This window comes from Scomber scombrus, chromosome 17 (genome assembly GCF_963691925.1).
Source record: "Scomber scombrus chromosome 17, fScoSco1.1, whole genome shotgun sequence".
In the NCBI taxonomy this organism is placed as follows: domain Eukaryota; kingdom Metazoa; phylum Chordata; class Actinopteri; order Scombriformes; family Scombridae; genus Scomber; species Scomber scombrus.
In genome coordinates this window covers 27,467,217-27,486,613 of record NC_084986.1, presented here as the reverse complement: position 1 = coordinate 27,486,613, position 19,397 = coordinate 27,467,217, and the positions used below count along the sequence as shown (strand labels likewise).

The following is a 19,397-nucleotide window of genomic DNA, read 5'->3' as shown; positions in this document are numbered from 1 at the left end:
CAAACCTTTTAGTCGATGCGCCCTAATTACCAGTCATGTGAGACAGCACAGTTTGATTCCATTACTCAGAGTAAAGACAAAATTACAAGTGTCTCTGCCCGGTTTCGAACCGGGGACCTTTCGCGTGTGAGGCGAACGTGATAACCACTACACTACGGAAACAGTGAAAGGCTTGTCGCCGTCCAAGAGGCCCACTTAAAACATCTGTGCACACTGACCTGCAGACGGGTCCTCACCTGCTACGGGCGTTCATGGTATTTCGCAGGCGATGTATTCCGACGGCTGTGGTGATCCTCTGCCTTTTTTTACCTATAGCCCCCACCAGGAGGTTGACATTTGACTTCTTCATCCCAATGTCTCCATAACTACGGGAACGTTCCCCGTCGACGTCAGAACCGCTCTGCCGGCCCGTTGACGTGCCATAACTCATCCATGCAGCATTCCTCGTTAGTATAGTGGACAGTATCTCCGCCTGTCACGCGGAAGACCGGGGTTCGATTCCCCGACGGGGAGAGTTGAGTTTTCAAGCAGCTGCGGATAATTTACCGGGAAAGACCAAAGCGACGCATCCTCGACATCGTGCATGCTCCTCCTTGCCAAACAGGGCAATGAAGCCAGGATATCCACCTGCATCGATCTCCTACAGAAATAAAGTCATGGGCTGAACCCCCAAATGGTCAGTAGTACATAGTTATCAGACATGTTCAGGATGGTGACTTCTTTGTGCCGTCAACCACGCACTGTTTTCTGGTGTTTGACGCGGGGTTGCTCCCACGATCCCATTAATGACTCAGGGTGAGCACCAAACAAACAAGTGTTTCCGCCCGGTTTCGAACCGGGGACCTTTCGCGTGTTAGGCGAACGTGATAACCACTACACTACGGAAACTGTGAAAAGCTCCCTGTCACCCGCGTGGGTGGCCTGAGGCACTTGACCTCCTGACATGATTTCAATTGCCTGACGATATCCAAACATTTGAATTACATATCATCCTACCTGTTTTTGCGCAATGTTAAGTGACGGTCACAAACAAAAAGCAATTCAAAAGAAGACATAGTTCATCATTTGAAAACATAGCAAATTCTCAGATGATGTGGGGCACAAACCTTTTGGTCGATGCGCCCTAATTACCAGTCATGTGAGACAGCACAGTTTGATTCCATTACTCAGAGTGAAGACAAAATTACAAGTGTCTCTGCCCGGTGTCGAACCGGGGACCTTTCGCGTGTGAGGCGAACGTGATAACCACTACACTACGGAAACCGTGAAAGGCTTGTCGCCGTCCAAGAGGCCCACTTAAAACATCTGTGCACACCGACCTGCAGACGGGTCCTCACCTGCTACGGGCGTTCATGGTTTTTCGCAGGCGATGTATTCCGACGGCTGTGGTGATCCTCTGCCTTTTTTTACCTACAGCCCCCACCAGGAGGTTGACATTTGACTTCTTCATCCCAATGTCTCCATAACTACGGGAACGTTCCCCGTCGACGTCAGAACCGCTCTGCCGGCCCGTTGACGTGCCATAACTCATCCATGCAGCAGTCCTCGTTAGTATAGTGGACAGTATCTCCGCCTGTCACGCGGAAGACCGGGGTTCGATTCCCCGACGGGGAGAGTTGAGTTTTCAAGCAGCTGCGGATAATTTACCGGGAAAGACCAAAGCGACGCATCCTCGACATCGTGCATGCTCCTCCTTGCCAAACAGGGCAATGAAGCCAGGATATCCACCTGCATCGATCTCCTACAGAAATAAAGTCATGGGCTGAACCACCAAATGGTCAGTAGTACATAGTTATCAGACATGTTCAGGATGGTGAGTTCTTTGTGCCGTCAACCACGCACTGTTTTCTGGTGTTTGACGCGGGGTTGCTTCCACGATGCCATTAATGACTCAGGGTGAGCACCAAACAAACAAGTGTTTCCGCCCGGTTTCGAACCGGGGACCTTTCGCGTGTTAGGCGAACGTGATAACCACTACACTACGGAAACTGTGAAAAGCTCCCTGTCACCCGCGTGGGTGGCCTGAGGCACTTCACCTCCTGACATGATTTCAGTTGCCTGACGATATCCAAACATTTGAAATACAAGACATCCTACCTGTTTTTGCGCAATGTTAAGTGACGGTCACAAACAAAAAGCAATTCAAAAGAAGACATAGTTCATCATTTGAAATCATAGCAAGTTCTCAGACGATGTGGGGCCCAAACCTTTTGGTCGATGCGCCCTAATTACCAGTCATGTGAGACAGCACAGTTTGATTCCATTACTCAGAGTGAACACAAAATTACAAGTGTCTCTGCCCGGTGTCGAACCGGGGACCTTTCGCGTGTGAGGCGAACGTGATAACCACTACACTACGGAAACCGTGAAAGGCTTGTCGCCGTCCAAGAGGCCCACTTAAAACATCTGTGCACACCGACCTGCAGACGGGTCCTCACCTGCTACGGGCGTTCATGGTTTTTCGCAGGCGATGTATTCCGACGGCTGTGGTGATCCTCTGCCTTTTTTTACCTACAGCCCCCACCAGGAGGTTGACATTTGACTTCTTCATCCCAATGTCTCCATAACTACGGGAACGTTCCCCGTCGACGTCAGAACCGCTCTGCCGGCCCGTTGACGTGCCATAACTCATCCATGCAGCAGTCCTCGTTAGTATAGTGGACAGTATCTCCGCCTGTCACGCGGAAGACCGGGGTTCGATTCCCCGACGGGGAGAGTTGAGTTTTCAAGCAGCTGCGGATAATTTACCGGGAAAGACCAAAGCGACGCATCCTCGACATCGTGCATGCTCCTCCTTGCCAAACAGGGCAATGAAGCCAGGATATCCACCTGCATCGATCTCCTACAGAAATAAAGTCATGGGCTGAACCACCAAATGGTCAGTAGTACATAGTTATCAGACATGTTCAGGATGGTGAGTTCTTTGTGCCGTCAACCACGCACTGTTTTCTGGTGTTTGACGCGGGGTTGCTTCCACGATGCCATTAATGACTCAGGGTGAGCACCAAACAAACAAGTGTTTCCGCCCGGTTTCGAACCGGGGACCTTTCGCGTGTTAGGCGAACGTGATAACCACTACACTACGGAAACTGTGAAAAGCTCCCTGTCACCCGCGTGGGTGGCCTGAGGCACTTCACCTCCTGACATGATTTCAGTTGCCTGACGATATCCAAACATTTGAAATACAAGACATCCTACCTGTTTTTGCGCAATGTTAAGTGACGGTCACAAACAAAAAGCAATTCAAAAGAAGACATAGTTCATCATTTGAAAACATAGCAAGTTCTCAGATGATGTGGGGCCCAAACCTTTTGGTCGATGCGCCCTAATTACCAGTCATGTGAGACAGCACAGTTTGATTCCATTACTCAGAGTGAACACAAAATTACAAGTGTTTCCGCCCGGTTTCGAACCGGGGACCTTTCGCGTGTGAGGCGAACGTGATAACCACTACACTACGGAAACCTTGAAAGGCTTGTCGCCGTCCAAGAGGCCGACTTAAAACATCTGTGCACACTGACCTGCAGACGGGTCCTCACCTGCTACGGGCGTTCATGGTATTTCGCAGGCGATGTATTCCGACGGCTGTGGTGATCCTCTGCCTTTTTTTACCTACAGCCCCCACCAGGAGGTTGACATTTGACTTCTTCATCCCAATGTCTCTATAACTACGGGAACGTTCCCCGTCGACGTCAGAACCGCTCTGCCGGCCCGTTGACGTGCCATAACTCATCCATGCAGCAGTCCTCGTTAGTATAGTGGACAGTATCTCCGCCTGTCACGCGGAAGACCGGGGTTCGATTCCCCGACGGGGAGAGTTGAGTTTTCAAGCAGCTGCGGATAATTTACCGGGAAAGACCAAAGCGACGCATGCTCCTCCTTGCCAAACAGGGCAATGAAGCCAGGATATCCACCTGCATCGATCTCCTACAGAAATAAAGTCATGGGCTGAACCCCCAAATGGTCAGTAGTACATAGTTATCAGACATGTTCAGGATGGTGACTTCTTTGTGCCGTCAACCACGCACTGTTTTCTGGTGTTTGACGCGGGGTTGCTCCCACAATCCCATTAATGACTCAGGGTGAGCACCAAACAAACAAGTGTTTCCGCCCGGTTTCGAACCGGGGACCTTTCGCGTGTCAGGCGAACGTGATAACCACTACACTACGGAAACTGTGAAGAGCTCCCTGTCACCCGCGTGGGTGGCCTGAGGCACTTGACCTCCTGACATGATTTCAATTGCCTGACGATATCCAAACATTTGAAATACAAGACATCATCCCTGTTTTTGCGCAATGTTAAGGGACGGTCACAAACAAAAAGCAATTCAAAAGAAGACATAGTTCATCATTTGAGAACATAGCAAGTTCTCAGATGATGTGGGGCACAAACCTTTTGGTCGATGCGCCCTAATTACCAGTCATGTGAGACAGCACAGTTTGATTCCATTACTCAGAGTGAAGACAAAATTACAAGTGTTTCCGCCCGGTTTCGAACCGGGGACCTTTCGCGTGTGAGGCGAACGTGATAACCACTACACTACGGAAACCGTGAAAGGCTTGTCGCCGTCCAAGAGGCCCACTTAAAACATCTGTGCACACTGACCTGCAGACGGGTCCTCACCTGCTACGGGCGTTCATGGTTTTTCGCAGGCGATGTATTCCGACGGCTGTGGTGATCCTCTGCCTTTTTTTACCTACAGCCCCCACCAGGAGGTTGACATTTGACTTCTTCATCCCAATGTCTCCATAACTACGGGAACGTTCCCCGTCGACGTCAGAACCGCTCTGCCGGCCCGTTGACGTGCCATAACTCATCCATGCAGCAGTCCTCGTTAGTATAGTGGACAGTATCTCCGCCTGTCACGCGGAAGACCGGGGTTCGATTCCCCGACGGGGAGAGTTGAGTTTTCAAGCAGCTGCGGATAATTTACCGGGAAAGACCAAAGCGACGCATGCTCTTCCTTGCCAAACAGGGCAATGAAGCCAGGATATCCACCTACATCGATCTCCTACAGAAATAAAGTCATGGGCTGAACCCCCAAATGGTCAGTAGTACATAGTTATCAGACATGTTCAGGATGGTGACTTCTTTGTGCCATCAACCACGCACTGTTTTCTGGTGTTTGACGTGGGGTTGCTCCCACGATCCCATTAATGACTCAGGGTGAGCACCAAACAAACAAGTGTTTCCGCCCGGTTTCGAACCGGGGACCTTTCGCGTGTTAGGCGAACGTGATAACCACTACACTACGGAAACTGTGAAAAGCTCCCTGTCACCCGCGTGGGTGGCCTGAGGCACTTGACCTCCTGACATGATTTCAATTGCCTGACGATATCCAAACATTTCAAATACAAGACATCCTACCTGTTTTTGCGCAATGTGAAGTGACGGTCACAAACAAAAAGCAATTCAAAAGAAGACATAGTTCATCATTTGTAAACATAGCAAGTTCTCAGATGATGTGGGGCACAAACCTTTTGGTCGATGCGCCCTAATTACCAGTCATGTGAGACAGCACAGTTTGATTCCATTACTCAGAGTGAAGACAAAATTACAAGTGTTTCCGCCCGGTTTCGAACCGGGGACCTTTCGCGTGTGAGGTGAACGTGATAATCACTACACTACGGAAACCGTGAAAGGCTTGTCGCCGTCCAAGAGGCCCACTTAAAACATCTGTGCACACTGACCTGCAGACGGGTCCTCACCTGCTACGGGCGTTCATGGTTTTTCGCAGGCGATGTATTCCGACGGCTGTGGTGATCCTCTGCCTTTTTTTACCTACAGCCCCCACCAGGAGGTTGACATTTGACTTCTTCATCCCAATGTCTCCATAACTACGGGAACGTTCCCCGTCGACGTCAGAACCGCTCTGCCGGCCCGTTGACGTGCCATAACTATTCCGTGCAGCAGTCCTCGTTAGTATAGTGGACAGTATCTCCGCCTGTCACGCGGAAGACCGGGGTTCGATTCCCCGACGGGGAGAGTTGAGTTTTCAAGCAGCTGCGGATAATTTACCGGGAAAGACCAAAGCGACGCATCCTCGACATCGTGCATGCTCCTCCTTGCCAAACAGGGCAATGAAGCCAGGATATCCACCTGCATCGATCTCCTACAGAAATAAAGTCATGGGCTGAACCCCCAAATGGTCAGTAGTACATAGTTATCAGACATGTTCAGGATGGTGACTTCTTTGTGCCGTCAACCACGCACTGTTTTCTGGTGTTTGACGCGGGGTTGCTCCCACGATCCCATTAATGACTCAGGGTGAGCACCAAACAAACAAGTGTTTCCGCCCGGTTTCGAACCGGGGACCTTTCGCGTGTTAGGCGAACGTGATAACCACTACACTACGGAAACTGTGAAAAGCTCCCTGTCACCCGCGTGGGTGGCCTGAGGCACTTGACCTCCTGACATGATTTCAATTGCCTGACGATATCCAAACATTTCAAATACAAGACATCCTACCTGTTTTTGCGCAATGTGAAGTGACGGTCACAAACAAAAAGCAATTCAAAAGAAGACATAGTTCATCATTTGAAAACATAGCAAGTTCTCAGATGATGTGGGGCACAAACCTTTTGGTCGATGCGCCCTAATTACCAGTCATGTGAGACAGCACAGTTTGATTCCATTACTCAGAGTGAAGACAAAATTGCAAGTGTTTCCGCCCGGTTTCGAACCGGGGACCTTTCGCGTGTGAGGCGAACGTGATAACCACTACACTACGGAAACCGTGAAAGGCTTGTCGCCGTCCAAGAGGCCCACTTAAAACATCTGTGCACACTGACCTGCAGACGGGTCCTCACCTGCTACGGGCGTTCATGGTTTTTCGCAGGCGATGTATTCCGACGGCTGTGGTGATCCTCTGCCTTTTTTTACCTACAGCCCCCACCAGGAGGTTGACATTTGACTTCTTCATCCCAATGTCTCCATAACTACGGGAACGTTCCCCGTCGACGTCAGAACCGCTCTGCCGGCCCGTTGACGTGCCATAACTCATCCATGCAGCAGTCCTCGTTAGTATAGTGGACAGTATCTCCGCCTGTCACGCGGAAGACCGGGGTTCGATTCCCCGACGGGGAGAGTTGAGTTTTCAAGCAGCTGCGGATAATTTACCGGGAAAGACCAAAGCGACGCATCCTCGACATCGTGCATGCTCCTCCTTGCCAAACAGGGCAATGAAGCCAGGATATCCACCTGCATCGATCTCCTACAGAAATAAAGTCATGGGCTGAACCCCCAAATGGTCAGTAGTACATAGTTATCAGACATGTTCAGGATGGTGACTTCTTTGTGCCGTCAACCACGCACTGTTTTCTGGTGTTTGACGCGGGGTTGCTCCCACGATCCCATTAATGACTCAGGGTGAGCACCAAACAAACAAGTGTTTCCGCCCGGTTTCGAACCGGGGACCTTTCGCGTGTTAGGCGAACGTGATAACCACTACACTACGGAAACTGTGAAAAGCTCCCTGTCACCCGCGTGGGTGGCCTGAGGCACTTGACCTCCTGACATGATTTCAATTGCCTGACGATATCCAAACATTTGAAATACAAGACATCCTACCTGTTTTTGCGCAATGTTAAGTGACGGTCACAAACAAAAAGCAATTCAAAAGAAGACATAGTTCATCATTTGAAAACATAGCAAGTTCTCAGATGATGTGGGCCACAAACCTTTTGGTCGATGCGCCCTAATTACCAGTCATGTGAGACAGCACAGTTTGATTCCATTACTCAGAGTGAAGACAAAATTACAAGTGTTTCTGCCCGGTTTCGAACCGGGGACCTTTCGCGTGTGAGGCGAACGTGATAACCACTACACTACGGAAACCGTGAAAGGCTTGTCGCCGTCCAAGAGGCCCACTTAAAACATCTGTGCACACTGACCTGCAGACGGGTCCTCACCTGCTACGGGCGTTCATGGTTTTTCGCAGGCGATGTATTCCGACGGCTGTGGTGATCCTCTGCCTTTTTTTACCTACAGCCCCCACCAGGAGGTTGACATTTGACTTCTTCATCCCAATGTCTCCATAACTACGGGAACGTTCCCCGTCGACGTCAGAACCGCTCTGCCGGCCCGTTGACGTGCCATAACTCATCCGTGCAGCATTCCTCGTTAGTATAGTGGACAGTATCTCCGCCTGTCACGCGGAAGACCGGGGTTCGATTCCCCGACGGGGAGAGTTGAGTTTTCAAGCAGCTGCGGATAATTTACCGGGAAAGACCAAAGCGACGCATCCTCGACATCGTGCATGCTCCTCCTTGCCAAACAGGGCAATGAAGCCAGGATATCCACCTGCATCGATCTCCTACAGAAATAAAGTCATGGGCTGAACCCCCAAATGGTCAGTAGTACATAGTTATCAGACATGTTCAGGATGGTGACTTCTTTGTGCCGTCAACCACGCACTGTTTTCTGGTGTTTGACGCGGGGTTGCTCCCACGATCCCATTAATGACTCAGGGTGAGCACCAAACAAACAAGTGTTTCCGCCCGGTTTCGAACCGGGGACCTTTCGCGTGTTAGGCGAACGTGATAACCACTACACTACGGAAACTGTGAAAAGCTCCCTGTCACCCGCGTGGGTGGCCTGAGGCACTTGACCTCCTGACATGATTTCAATTGCCTGACGATATCCAAACATTTGAAATACAAGACATCCTACCTGTTTTTGCGCAATGTTAAGTGACGGTCACAAACAAAAAGCAATTCAAAAGAAGACATAGTTCATCATTTGAAAACATAGCAAATTCTCAGATGATGTGGGGCACAAACCTTTTAGTCGATGCGCCCTAATTACCAGTCATGTGAGACAGCACAGTTTGATTCCATTACTCAGAGTAAAGACAAAATTACAAGTGTCTCTGCCCGGTTTCGAACCGGGGACCTTTCGCGTGTGAGGCGAACGTGATAACCACTACACTACGGAAACAGTGAAAGGCTTGTCGCCGTCCAAGAGGCCCACTTAAAACATCTGTGCACACTGACCTGCAGACGGGTCCTCACCTGCTACGGGCGTTCATGGTATTTCGCAGGCGATGTATTCCGACGGCTGTGGTGATCCTCTGCCTTTTTTTACCTATAGCCCCCACCAGGAGGTTGACATTTGACTTCTTCATCCCAATGTCTCCATAACTACGGGAACGTTCCCCGTCGACGTCAGAACCGCTCTGCCGGCCCGTTGACGTGCCATAACTCATCCATGCAGCATTCCTCGTTAGTATAGTGGACAGTATCTCCGCCTGTCACGCGGAAGACCGGGGTTCGATTCCCCGACGGGGAGAGTTGAGTTTTCAAGCAGCTGCGGATAATTTACCGGGAAAGACCAAAGCGACGCATCCTCGACATCGTGCATGCTCCTCCTTGCCAAACAGGGCAATGAAGCCAGGATATCCACCTGCATCGATCTCCTACAGAAATAAAGTCATGGGCTGAACCCCCAAATGGTCAGTAGTACATAGTTATCAGACATGTTCAGGATGGTGACTTCTTTGTGCCGTCAACCACGCACTGTTTTCTGGTGTTTGACGCGGGGTTGCTCCCACAATCCCATTAATGACTCAGGGTGAGCACCAAACAAACAAGTGTTTCCGCCCGGTTTCGAACCGGGGACCTTTCGCGTGTCAGGCGAACGTGATAACCACTACACTACGGAAACTGTGAAGAGCTCCCTGTCACCCGCGTGGGTGGCCTGAGGCACTTGACCTCCTGACATGATTTCAATTGCCTGACGATATCCAAACATTTGAAATACAAGACATCATCCCTGTTTTTGCGCAATGTTAAGGGACGGTCACAAACAAAAAGCAATTCAAAAGAAGACATAGTTCATCATTTGAGAACATAGCAAGTTCTCAGATGATGTGGGGCACAAACCTTTTGGTCGATGCGCCCTAATTACCAGTCATGTGAGACAGCACAGTTTGATTCCATTACTCAGAGTGAAGACAAAATTACAAGTGTTTCCGCCCGGTTTCGAACCGGGGACCTTTCGCGTGTGAGGCGAACGTGATAACCACTACACTACGGAAACCGTGAAAGGCTTGTCGCCGTCCAAGAGGCCCACTTAAAACATCTGTGCACACTGACCTGCAGACGGGTCCTCACCTGCTACGGGCGTTCATGGTTTTTCGCAGGCGATGTATTCCGACGGCTGTGGTGATCCTCTGCCTTTTTTTACCTACAGCCCCCACCAGGAGGTTGACATTTGACTTCTTCATCCCAATGTCTCCATAACTACGGGAACGTTCCCCGTCGACGTCAGAACCGCTCTGCCGGCCCGTTGACGTGCCATAACTCATCCATGCAGCAGTCCTCGTTAGTATAGTGGACAGTATCTCCGCCTGTCACGCGGAAGACCGGGGTTCGATTCCCCGACGGGGAGAGTTGAGTTTTCAAGCAGCTGCGGATAATTTACCGGGAAAGACCAAAGCGACGCATGCTCTTCCTTGCCAAACAGGGCAATGAAGCCAGGATATCCACCTACATCGATCTCCTACAGAAATAAAGTCATGGGCTGAACCCCCAAATGGTCAGTAGTACATAGTTATCAGACATGTTCAGGATGGTGACTTCTTTGTGCCATCAACCACGCACTGTTTTCTGGTGTTTGACGCGGGGTTGCTCCCACGATCCCATTAATGACTCAGGGTGAGCACCAAACAAACAAGTGTTTCCGCCCGGTTTCGAACCGGGGACCTTTCGCGTGTTAGGCGAACGTGATAACCACTACACTACGGAAACTGTGAAAAGCTCCCTGTCACCCGCGTGGGTGGCCTGAGGCACTTGACCTCCTGACATGATTTCAATTGCCTGACGATATCCAAACATTTCAAATACAAGACATCCTACCTGTTTTTGCGCAATGTGAAGTGACGGTCACAAACAAAAAGCAATTCAAAAGAAGACATAGTTCATCATTTGTAAACATAGCAAGTTCTCAGATGATGTGGGGCACAAACCTTTTGGTCGATGCGCCCTAATTACCAGTCATGTGAGACAGCACAGTTTGATTCCATTACTCAGAGTGAAGACAAAATTACAAGTGTTTCCGCCCGGTTTCGAACCGGGGACCTTTCGCGTGTGAGGCGAACGTGATAATCACTACACTACGGAAACCGTGAAAGGCTTGTCGCCGTCCAAGAGGCCCACTTAAAACATCTGTGCACACTGACCTGCAGACGGGTCCTCACCTGCTACGGGCGTTCATGGTTTTTCGCAGGCGATGTATTCCGACGGCTGTGGTGATCCTCTGCCTTTTTTTACCTACAGCCCCCACCAGGAGGTTGACATTTGACTTCTTCATCCCAATGTCTCCATAACTACGGGAACGTTCCCCGTCGACGTCAGAACCGCTCTGCCGGCCCGTTGACGTGCCATAACTATTCCGTGCAGCAGTCCTCGTTAGTATAGTGGACAGTATCTCCGCCTGTCACGCGGAAGACCGGGGTTCGATTCCCCGACGGGGAGAGTTGAGTTTTCAAGCAGCTGCGGATAATTTACCGGGAAAGACCAAAGCGACGCATCCTCGACATCGTGCATGCTCCTCCTTGCCAAACAGGGCAATGAAGCCAGGATATCCACCTGCATCGATCTCCTACAGAAATAAAGTCATGGGCTGAACCCCCAAATGGTCAGTAGTACATAGTTATCAGACATGTTCAGGATGGTGACTTCTTTGTGCCGTCAACCACGCACTGTTTTCTGGTGTTTGACGCGGGGTTGCTCCCACGATCCCATTAATGACTCAGGGTGAGCACCAAACAAACAAGTGTTTCCGCCCGGTTTCGAACCGGGGACCTTTCGCGTGTTAGGCGAACGTGATAACCACTACACTACGGAAACTGTGAAAAGCTCCCTGTCACCCGCGTGGGTGGCCTGAGGCACTTGACCTCCTGACATGATTTCAATTGCCTGACGATATCCAAACATTTCAAATACAAGACATCCTACCTGTTTTTGCGCAATGTGAAGTGACGGTCACAAACAAAAAGCAATTCAAAAGAAGACATAGTTCATCATTTGAAAACATAGCAAGTTCTCAGATGATGTGGGGCACAAACCTTTTGGTCGATGCGCCCTAATTACCAGTCATGTGAGACAGCACAGTTTGATTCCATTACTCAGAGTGAAGACAAAATTGCAAGTGTTTCCGCCCGGTTTCGAACCGGGGACCTTTCGCGTGTGAGGCGAACGTGATAACCACTACACTACGGAAACCGTGAAAGGCTTGTCGCCGTCCAAGAGGCCCACTTAAAACATCTGTGCACACTGACCTGCAGACGGGTCCTCACCTGCTACGGGCGTTCATGGTTTTTCGCAGGCGATGTATTCCGACGGCTGTGGTGATCCTCTGCCTTTTTTTACCTACAGCCCCCACCAGGAGGTTGACATTTGACTTCTTCATCCCAATGTCTCCATAACTACGGGAACGTTCCCCGTCGACGTCAGAACCGCTCTGCCGGCCCGTTGACGTGCCATAACTCATCCATGCAGCAGTCCTCGTTAGTATAGTGGACAGTATCTCCGCCTGTCACGCGGAAGACCGGGGTTCGATTCCCCGACGGGGAGAGTTGAGTTTTCAAGCAGCTGCGGATAATTTACCGGGAAAGACCAAAGCGACGCATCCTCGACATCGTGCATGCTCCTCCTTGCCAAACAGGGCAATGAAGCCAGGATATCCACCTGCATCGATCTCCTACAGAAATAAAGTCATGGGCTGAACCCCCAAATGGTCAGTAGTACATAGTTATCAGACATGTTCAGGATGGTGACTTCTTTGTGCCGTCAACCACGCACTGTTTTCTGGTGTTTGACGCGGGGTTGCTCCCACGATCCCATTAATGACTCAGGGTGAGCACCAAACAAACAAGTGTTTCCGCCCGGTTTCGAACCGGGGACCTTTCGCGTGTTAGGCGAACGTGATAACCACTACACTACGGAAACTGTGAAAAGCTCCCTGTCACCCGCGTGGGTGGCCTGAGGCACTTGACCTCCTGACATGATTTCAATTGCCTGACGATATCCAAACATTTGAAATACAAGACATCCTACCTGTTTTTGCGCAATGTTAAGTGACGGTCACAAACAAAAAGCAATTCAAAAGAAGACATAGTTCATCATTTGAAAACATAGCAAGTTCTCAGATGATGTGGGCCACAAACCTTTTGGTCGATGCGCCCTAATTACCAGTCATGTGAGACAGCACAGTTTGATTCCATTACTCAGAGTGAAGACAAAATTACAAGTGTTTCTGCCCGGTTTCGAACCGGGGACCTTTCGCGTGTGAGGCGAACGTGATAACCACTACACTACGGAAACCGTGAAAGGCTTGTCGCCGTCCAAGAGGCCCACTTAAAACATCTGTGCACACTGACCTGCAGACGGGTCCTCACCTGCTACGGGCGTTCATGGTTTTTCGCAGGCGATGTATTCCGACGGCTGTGGTGATCCTCTGCCTTTTTTTACCTACAGCCCCCACCAGGAGGTTGACATTTGACTTCTTCATCCCAATGTCTCCATAACTACGGGAACGTTCCCCGTCGACGTCAGAACCGCTCTGCCGGCCCGTTGACGTGCCATAACTCATCCGTGCAGCATTCCTCGTTAGTATAGTGGACAGTATCTCCGCCTGTCACGCGGAAGACCGGGGTTCGATTCCCCGACGGGGAGAGTTGAGTTTTCAAGCAGCTGCGGATAATTTACCGGGAAAGACCAAAGCGACGCATCCTCGACATCGTGCATGCTCCTCCTTGCCAAACAGGGCAATGAAGCCAGGATATCCACCTGCATCGATCTCCTACAGAAATAAAGTCATGGGCTGAACCCCCAAATGGTCAGTAGTACATAGTTATCAGACATGTTCAGGATGGTGACTTCTTTGTGCCGTCAACCACGCACTGTTTTCTGGTGTTTGACGCGGGGTTGCTCCCACGATCCCATTAATGACTCAGGGTGAGCACCAAACAAACAAGTGTTTCCGCCCGGTTTCGAACCGGGGACCTTTCGCGTGTTAGGCGAACGTGATAACCACTACACTACGGAAACTGTGAAAAGCTCCCTGTCACCCGCGTGGGTGGCCTGAGGCACTTGACCTCCTGACATGATTTCAATTGCCTGACGATATCCAAACATTTGAAATACAAGACATCCTACCTGTTTTTGCGCAATGTTAAGTGACGGTCACAAACAAAAAGCAATTCAAAAGAAGACATAGTTCATCATTTGAAAACATAGCAAATTCTCAGATGATGTGGGGCACAAACCTTTTAGTCGATGCGCCCTAATTACCAGTCATGTGAGACAGCACAGTTTGATTCCATTACTCAGAGTAAAGACAAAATTACAAGTGTCTCTGCCCGGTTTCGAACCGGGGACCTTTCGCGTGTGAGGCGAACGTGATAACCACTACACTACGGAAACAGTGAAAGGCTTGTCGCCGTCCAAGAGGCCCACTTAAAACATCTGTGCACACTGACCTGCAGACGGGTCCTCACCTGCTACGGGCGTTCATGGTATTTCGCAGGCGATGTATTCCGACGGCTGTGGTGATCCTCTGCCTTTTTTTACCTATAGCCCCCACCAGGAGGTTGACATTTGACTTCTTCATCCCAATGTCTCCATAACTACGGGAACGTTCCCCGTCGACGTCAGAACCGCTCTGCCGGCCCGTTGACGTGCCATAACTCATCCATGCAGCATTCCTCGTTAGTATAGTGGACAGTATCTCCGCCTGTCACGCGGAAGACCGGGGTTCGATTCCCCGACGGGGAGAGTTGAGTTTTCAAGCAGCTGCGGATAATTTACCGGGAAAGACCAAAGCGACGCATCCTCGACATCGTGCATGCTCCTCCTTGCCAAACAGGGCAATGAAGCCAGGATATCCACCTGCATCGATCTCCTACAGAAATAAAGTCATGGGCTGAACCCCCAAATGGTCAGTAGTACATAGTTATCAGACATGTTCAGGATGGTGACTTCTTTGTGCCGTCAACCACGCACTGTTTTCTGGTGTTTGACGCGGGGTTGCTCCCACGATCCCATTAATGACTCAGGGTGAGCACCAAACAAACAAGTGTTTCCGCCCGGTTTCGAACCGGGGACCTTTCGCGTGTTAGGCGAACGTGATAACCACTACACTACGGAAACTGTGAAAAGCTCCCTGTCACCCGCGTGGGTGGCCTGAGGCACTTGACCTCCTGACATGATTTCAATTGCCTGACGATATCCAAACATTTGAATTACATATCATCCTACCTGTTTTTGCGCAATGTTAAGTGACGGTCACAAACAAAAAGCAATTCAAAAGAAGACATAGTTCATCATTTGAAAACATAGCAAATTCTCAGATGATGTGGGGCACAAACCTTTTGGTCGATGCGCCCTAATTACCAGTCATGTGAGACAGCACAGTTTGATTCCATTACTCAGAGTGAAGACAAAATTACAAGTGTCTCTGCCCGGTGTCGAACCGGGGACCTTTCGCGTGTGAGGCGAACGTGATAACCACTACACTACGGAAACCGTGAAAGGCTTGTCGCCGTCCAAGAGGCCCACTTAAAACATCTGTGCACACCGACCTGCAGACGGGTCCTCACCTGCTACGGGCGTTCATGGTTTTTCGCAGGCGATGTATTCCGACGGCTGTGGTGATCCTCTGCCTTTTTTTACCTACAGCCCCCACCAGGAGGTTGACATTTGACTTCTTCATCCCAATGTCTCCATAACTACGGGAACGTTCCCCGTCGACGTCAGAACCGCTCTGCCGGCCCGTTGACGTGCCATAACTCATCCATGCAGCAGTCCTCGTTAGTATAGTGGACAGTATCTCCGCCTGTCACGCGGAAGACCGGGGTTCGATTCCCCGACGGGGAGAGTTGAGTTTTCAAGCAGCTGCGGATAATTTACCGGGAAAGACCAAAGCGACGCATGCTCTTCCTTGCCAAACAGGGCAATGAAGCCAGGATATCCACCTACATCGATCTCCTACAGAAATAAAGTCATGGGCTGAACCCCCAAATGGTCAGTAGTACATAGTTATCAGACATGTTCAGGATGGTGACTTCTTTGTGCCATCAACCACGCACTGTTTTCTGGTGTTTGACGCGGGGTTGCTCCCACGATCCCATTAATGACTCAGGGTGAGCACCAAACAAACAAGTGTTTCCGCCCGGTTTCGAACCGGGGACCTTTCGCGTGTTAGGCGAACGTGATAACCACTACACTACGGAAACTGTGAAAAGCTCCCTGTCACCCGCGTGGGTGGCCTGAGGCACTTGACCTCCTGACATGATTTCAATTGCCTGACGATATCCAAACATTTCAAATACAAGACATCCTACCTGTTTTTGCGCAATGTGAAGTGACGGTCACAAACAAAAAGCAATTCAAAAGAAGACATAGTTCATCATTTGTAAACATAGCAAGTTCTCAGATGATGTGGGGCACAAACCTTTTGGTCGATGCGCCCTAATTACCAGTCATGTGAGACAGCACAGTTTGATTCCATTACTCAGAGTGAAGACAAAATTACAAGTGTTTCCGCCCGGTTTCGAACCGGGGACCTTTCGCGTGTGAGGCGAACGTGATAATCACTACACTACGGAAACCGTGAAAGGCTTGTCGCCGTCCAAGAGGCCCACTTAAAACATCTGTGCACACTGACCTGCAGACGGGTCCTCACCTGCTACGGGCGTTCATGGTTTTTCGCAGGCGATGTATTCCGACGGCTGTGGTGATCCTCTGCCTTTTTTTACCTACAGCCCCCACCAGGAGGTTGACATTTGACTTCTTCATCCCAATGTCTCCATAACTACGGGAACGTTCCCCGTCGACGTCAGAACCGCTCTGCCGGCCCGTTGACGTGCCATAACTATTCCGTGCAGCAGTCCTCGTTAGTATAGTGGACAGTATCTCCGCCTGTCACGCGGAAGACCGGGGTTCGATTCCCCGACGGGGAGAGTTGAGTTTTCAAGCAGCTGCGGATAATTTACCGGGAAAGACCAAAGCGACGCATCCTCGACATCGTGCATGCTCCTCCTTGCCAAACAGGGCAATGAAGCCAGGATATCCACCTGCATCGATCTCCTACAGAAATAAAGTCATGGGCTGAACCCCCAAATGGTCAGTAGTACATAGTTATCAGACATGTTCAGGATGGTGACTTCTTTGTGCCGTCAACCACGCACTGTTTTCTGGTGTTTGACGCGGGGTTGCTCCCACGATCCCATTAATGACTCAGGGTGAGCACCAAACAAACAAGTGTTTCCGCCCGGTTTCGAACCGGGGACCTTTCGCGTGTTAGGCGAACGTGATAACCACTACACTACGGAAACTGTGAAAAGCTCCCTGTCACCCGCGTGGGTGGCCTGAGGCACTTGACCTCCTGACATGATTTCAATTGCCTGACGATATCCAAACATTTCAAATACAAGACATCCTACCTGTTTTTGCGCAATGTTAAGTGACGGTCACAAACAAAAAGCAATTCAAAAGAAGACATAGTTCATCATTTGAAAACATAGCAAGTTCTCAGATGATGTGGGGCACAAACCTTTTGGTCGATGCGCCCTAATTACCAGTCATGTGAGACAGCACAGTTTGATTCCATTACTCAGAGTGAAGACAAAATTACAAGTGTTTCCGCCCGGTTTCGAACCGGGGACCTTTCGCGTGTGAGGCGAACGTGATAATCACTACACTACGGAAACCGTGAAAGGCTTGTCGCCGTCCAAGAGGCCCACTTAAAACATCTGTGCACACTGACCTGCAGACGGGTCCTCACCTGCTACGGGCGTTCATGGTTTTTCGCAGGCGATGTATTCCGACGGCTGTGGTGATCCTCTGCCTTTTTTTACCTACAGCCCCCACCAGGAGGTTGACATTTGACTTCTTCATCCCAATGTCTCCATAACTACGGGAACGTTCCCCGTCGACGTCAGAACCGCTCTGCCGGCCCGTTGACGTGCCATAACTATTCCGTGCAGCAGTCCTCGTTAGTATAGTGGACAGTATCTCCGCCTGTCACGCGGAAGACCGGGGTTCGATTCCCCGACGGGGAGAGTTGAGTTTTCAAGCAGCTGCGGATAATTTACCGGGAAAGACCAAAGCGACGCATCCTCGACATCGTGCATGCTCCTCCTTGCCAAACAGGGCAATGAAGCCAGGATATCCACCTGCATCGATCTCCTACAGAAATAAAGTCATGGGCTGAACCCCCAAATGGTCAGTAGTACATAGTTATCAGACATGTTCAGGATGGTGACTTCTTTGTGCCGTCAACCACGCACTGTTTTCTGGTGTTTGACGCGGGGTTGCTCCCACGATCCCATTAATGACTCAGGGTGAGCACCAAACAAACAAGTGTTTCCGCCCGGTTTCGAACCGGGGACCTTTCGCGTGTTAGGCGAACGTGATAACCACTACACTACGGAAACTGTGAAAAGCTCCCTGTCACCCGCGTGGGTGGCCTGAGGCACTTGACCTCCTGACATGATTTCAATTGCCTGACGATATCCAAACATTTGAAATACAAGACATCCTACCTGTTTTTGCGCAATGTGAAGTGACGGTCACAAACAAAAAGCAATTCAAAAGAAGACATAGTTCATCATTTGAAAACATAGCAAGTTCTCAGATGATGTGGGGCACAAACCTTTTGGTCGATGCGCCCTAATTACCAGTCATGTGAGACAGCACAGTTTGATTCCATTACTCAGAGTGAAGACAAAATTACAAGTGTTTCCGCCCGGTTTCGAACCGGGGACCTTTCGCGTGTGAGGCGAACGTGATAACCACTACACTACGGAAACCGTGAAAGGCTTGTCGCCGTCCAAGAGGCCCACTTAAAACATCTGTGCACACTGACCTGCAGACGGGTCCTCACCTGCTACGGGCGTTCATGGTTTTTCGCAGGCGATGTATTCCGACGGCTGTGGTGATCCTCTGCCTTTTTTTACCTACAGCCCCCACCAGGAGGTTGACATTTGACTTCTTCATCCCAATGTCTCCATAACTACGGGAACGTTCCCCGTCGACGTCAGAACCGCTCTGCCGGCCCGTTGACGTGCCATAACTCATCCATGCAGCAGTCCTCGTTAGTATAGTGGACAGTATCTCCGCCTGTCACGCGGAAGACCGGGGTTCGATTCCCCGACGGGGAGAGTTGAGTTTTCAAGCAGCTGCGGATAATTTACCGGGAAAGACCAAAGCGACGCATCCTCGACATCGTGCATGCTCCTCCTTGCCAAACAGGGCAATGAAGCCAGGATATCCACCTGCATCGATCTCCTACAGAAATAAAGTCATGGGCTGAACCCCCAAATGGTCAGTAGTACATAGTTATCAGACATGTTCAGGATGGTGACTTCTTTGTGCCGTCAACCACGCACTGT

General features: G+C 50.3%; 38 non-coding genes across 38 annotated transcripts; 3 read left to right on the top strand and 35 right to left on the bottom strand.

Moving 5' to 3' along the window:
* Window positions 1-89: 89 nt before the first annotated feature.
* On the bottom strand, window positions 90-162 carry trnav-cac (transfer RNA valine (anticodon CAC)). Its single transcript has one exon. It is a non-coding gene; the product is annotated as a tRNA-Val (tRNA).
* Window positions 163-815: 653 nt separating this feature from the next.
* Window positions 816-888, bottom strand: trnav-aac (transfer RNA valine (anticodon AAC)). The gene has a single exon. It is a non-coding gene; the product is annotated as a tRNA-Val (tRNA).
* Window positions 889-1,190: 302 nt separating this feature from the next.
* trnav-cac (transfer RNA valine (anticodon CAC)) lies at window positions 1,191-1,263 on the bottom strand. Its single transcript has one exon. It is a non-coding gene; the product is annotated as a tRNA-Val (tRNA).
* Window positions 1,264-1,916: 653 nt separating this feature from the next.
* trnav-aac (transfer RNA valine (anticodon AAC)) lies at window positions 1,917-1,989 on the bottom strand. Its single transcript has one exon. It is a non-coding gene; the product is annotated as a tRNA-Val (tRNA).
* Window positions 1,990-2,291: 302 nt separating this feature from the next.
* trnav-cac (transfer RNA valine (anticodon CAC)) lies at window positions 2,292-2,364 on the bottom strand. The gene has a single exon. It is a non-coding gene; the product is annotated as a tRNA-Val (tRNA).
* Window positions 2,365-3,017: 653 nt separating this feature from the next.
* trnav-aac (transfer RNA valine (anticodon AAC)) lies at window positions 3,018-3,090 on the bottom strand. Its single transcript has one exon. It is a non-coding gene; the product is annotated as a tRNA-Val (tRNA).
* Window positions 3,091-3,392: 302 nt separating this feature from the next.
* Window positions 3,393-3,465, bottom strand: trnav-cac (transfer RNA valine (anticodon CAC)). The gene has a single exon. It is a non-coding gene; the product is annotated as a tRNA-Val (tRNA).
* Window positions 3,466-4,102: 637 nt separating this feature from the next.
* Window positions 4,103-4,175, bottom strand: trnav-gac (transfer RNA valine (anticodon GAC)). Its single transcript has one exon. It is a non-coding gene; the product is annotated as a tRNA-Val (tRNA).
* Window positions 4,176-4,477: 302 nt separating this feature from the next.
* On the bottom strand, window positions 4,478-4,550 carry trnav-cac (transfer RNA valine (anticodon CAC)). The gene has a single exon. It is a non-coding gene; the product is annotated as a tRNA-Val (tRNA).
* Window positions 4,551-5,187: 637 nt separating this feature from the next.
* trnav-aac (transfer RNA valine (anticodon AAC)) lies at window positions 5,188-5,260 on the bottom strand. Its single transcript has one exon. It is a non-coding gene; the product is annotated as a tRNA-Val (tRNA).
* A 302-nt stretch (window positions 5,261-5,562) lies between these two features.
* Window positions 5,563-5,635, bottom strand: trnav-cac (transfer RNA valine (anticodon CAC)). Its single transcript has one exon. It is a non-coding gene; the product is annotated as a tRNA-Val (tRNA).
* Window positions 5,636-6,288: 653 nt separating this feature from the next.
* Window positions 6,289-6,361, bottom strand: trnav-aac (transfer RNA valine (anticodon AAC)). The gene has a single exon. It is a non-coding gene; the product is annotated as a tRNA-Val (tRNA).
* Window positions 6,362-6,663: 302 nt separating this feature from the next.
* trnav-cac (transfer RNA valine (anticodon CAC)) lies at window positions 6,664-6,736 on the bottom strand. The gene has a single exon. It is a non-coding gene; the product is annotated as a tRNA-Val (tRNA).
* Window positions 6,737-7,389: 653 nt separating this feature from the next.
* trnav-aac (transfer RNA valine (anticodon AAC)) lies at window positions 7,390-7,462 on the bottom strand. The gene has a single exon. It is a non-coding gene; the product is annotated as a tRNA-Val (tRNA).
* A 302-nt stretch (window positions 7,463-7,764) lies between these two features.
* Window positions 7,765-7,837, bottom strand: trnav-cac (transfer RNA valine (anticodon CAC)). The gene has a single exon. It is a non-coding gene; the product is annotated as a tRNA-Val (tRNA).
* Window positions 7,838-8,490: 653 nt separating this feature from the next.
* Window positions 8,491-8,563, bottom strand: trnav-aac (transfer RNA valine (anticodon AAC)). Its single transcript has one exon. It is a non-coding gene; the product is annotated as a tRNA-Val (tRNA).
* A 302-nt stretch (window positions 8,564-8,865) lies between these two features.
* trnav-cac (transfer RNA valine (anticodon CAC)) lies at window positions 8,866-8,938 on the bottom strand. The gene has a single exon. It is a non-coding gene; the product is annotated as a tRNA-Val (tRNA).
* A 653-nt stretch (window positions 8,939-9,591) lies between these two features.
* trnav-gac (transfer RNA valine (anticodon GAC)) lies at window positions 9,592-9,664 on the bottom strand. Its single transcript has one exon. It is a non-coding gene; the product is annotated as a tRNA-Val (tRNA).
* A 302-nt stretch (window positions 9,665-9,966) lies between these two features.
* On the bottom strand, window positions 9,967-10,039 carry trnav-cac (transfer RNA valine (anticodon CAC)). The gene has a single exon. It is a non-coding gene; the product is annotated as a tRNA-Val (tRNA).
* Window positions 10,040-10,676: 637 nt separating this feature from the next.
* trnav-aac (transfer RNA valine (anticodon AAC)) lies at window positions 10,677-10,749 on the bottom strand. The gene has a single exon. It is a non-coding gene; the product is annotated as a tRNA-Val (tRNA).
* A 302-nt stretch (window positions 10,750-11,051) lies between these two features.
* trnav-cac (transfer RNA valine (anticodon CAC)) lies at window positions 11,052-11,124 on the bottom strand. Its single transcript has one exon. It is a non-coding gene; the product is annotated as a tRNA-Val (tRNA).
* A 653-nt stretch (window positions 11,125-11,777) lies between these two features.
* trnav-aac (transfer RNA valine (anticodon AAC)) lies at window positions 11,778-11,850 on the bottom strand. Its single transcript has one exon. It is a non-coding gene; the product is annotated as a tRNA-Val (tRNA).
* Window positions 11,851-12,152: 302 nt separating this feature from the next.
* On the bottom strand, window positions 12,153-12,225 carry trnav-cac (transfer RNA valine (anticodon CAC)). The gene has a single exon. It is a non-coding gene; the product is annotated as a tRNA-Val (tRNA).
* A 653-nt stretch (window positions 12,226-12,878) lies between these two features.
* Window positions 12,879-12,951, bottom strand: trnav-aac (transfer RNA valine (anticodon AAC)). The gene has a single exon. It is a non-coding gene; the product is annotated as a tRNA-Val (tRNA).
* A 302-nt stretch (window positions 12,952-13,253) lies between these two features.
* trnav-cac (transfer RNA valine (anticodon CAC)) lies at window positions 13,254-13,326 on the bottom strand. The gene has a single exon. It is a non-coding gene; the product is annotated as a tRNA-Val (tRNA).
* Window positions 13,327-13,979: 653 nt separating this feature from the next.
* trnav-aac (transfer RNA valine (anticodon AAC)) lies at window positions 13,980-14,052 on the bottom strand. The gene has a single exon. It is a non-coding gene; the product is annotated as a tRNA-Val (tRNA).
* A 302-nt stretch (window positions 14,053-14,354) lies between these two features.
* Window positions 14,355-14,427, bottom strand: trnav-cac (transfer RNA valine (anticodon CAC)). Its single transcript has one exon. It is a non-coding gene; the product is annotated as a tRNA-Val (tRNA).
* Window positions 14,428-15,080: 653 nt separating this feature from the next.
* Window positions 15,081-15,153, bottom strand: trnav-aac (transfer RNA valine (anticodon AAC)). The gene has a single exon. It is a non-coding gene; the product is annotated as a tRNA-Val (tRNA).
* A 302-nt stretch (window positions 15,154-15,455) lies between these two features.
* Window positions 15,456-15,528, bottom strand: trnav-cac (transfer RNA valine (anticodon CAC)). The gene has a single exon. It is a non-coding gene; the product is annotated as a tRNA-Val (tRNA).
* A 637-nt stretch (window positions 15,529-16,165) lies between these two features.
* On the bottom strand, window positions 16,166-16,238 carry trnav-aac (transfer RNA valine (anticodon AAC)). Its single transcript has one exon. It is a non-coding gene; the product is annotated as a tRNA-Val (tRNA).
* Window positions 16,239-16,540: 302 nt separating this feature from the next.
* trnav-cac (transfer RNA valine (anticodon CAC)) lies at window positions 16,541-16,613 on the bottom strand. The gene has a single exon. It is a non-coding gene; the product is annotated as a tRNA-Val (tRNA).
* A 279-nt stretch (window positions 16,614-16,892) lies between these two features.
* On the top strand, window positions 16,893-16,964 carry trnad-guc (transfer RNA aspartic acid (anticodon GUC)). Its single transcript has one exon. It is a non-coding gene; the product is annotated as a tRNA-Asp (tRNA).
* A 302-nt stretch (window positions 16,965-17,266) lies between these two features.
* On the bottom strand, window positions 17,267-17,339 carry trnav-aac (transfer RNA valine (anticodon AAC)). The gene has a single exon. It is a non-coding gene; the product is annotated as a tRNA-Val (tRNA).
* A 302-nt stretch (window positions 17,340-17,641) lies between these two features.
* trnav-cac (transfer RNA valine (anticodon CAC)) lies at window positions 17,642-17,714 on the bottom strand. The gene has a single exon. It is a non-coding gene; the product is annotated as a tRNA-Val (tRNA).
* Window positions 17,715-17,993: 279 nt separating this feature from the next.
* Window positions 17,994-18,065, top strand: trnad-guc (transfer RNA aspartic acid (anticodon GUC)). The gene has a single exon. It is a non-coding gene; the product is annotated as a tRNA-Asp (tRNA).
* Window positions 18,066-18,367: 302 nt separating this feature from the next.
* On the bottom strand, window positions 18,368-18,440 carry trnav-aac (transfer RNA valine (anticodon AAC)). Its single transcript has one exon. It is a non-coding gene; the product is annotated as a tRNA-Val (tRNA).
* A 302-nt stretch (window positions 18,441-18,742) lies between these two features.
* trnav-cac (transfer RNA valine (anticodon CAC)) lies at window positions 18,743-18,815 on the bottom strand. The gene has a single exon. It is a non-coding gene; the product is annotated as a tRNA-Val (tRNA).
* A 279-nt stretch (window positions 18,816-19,094) lies between these two features.
* Window positions 19,095-19,166, top strand: trnad-guc (transfer RNA aspartic acid (anticodon GUC)). Its single transcript has one exon. It is a non-coding gene; the product is annotated as a tRNA-Asp (tRNA).
* Window positions 19,167-19,397: the final 231 nt, after the last annotated feature.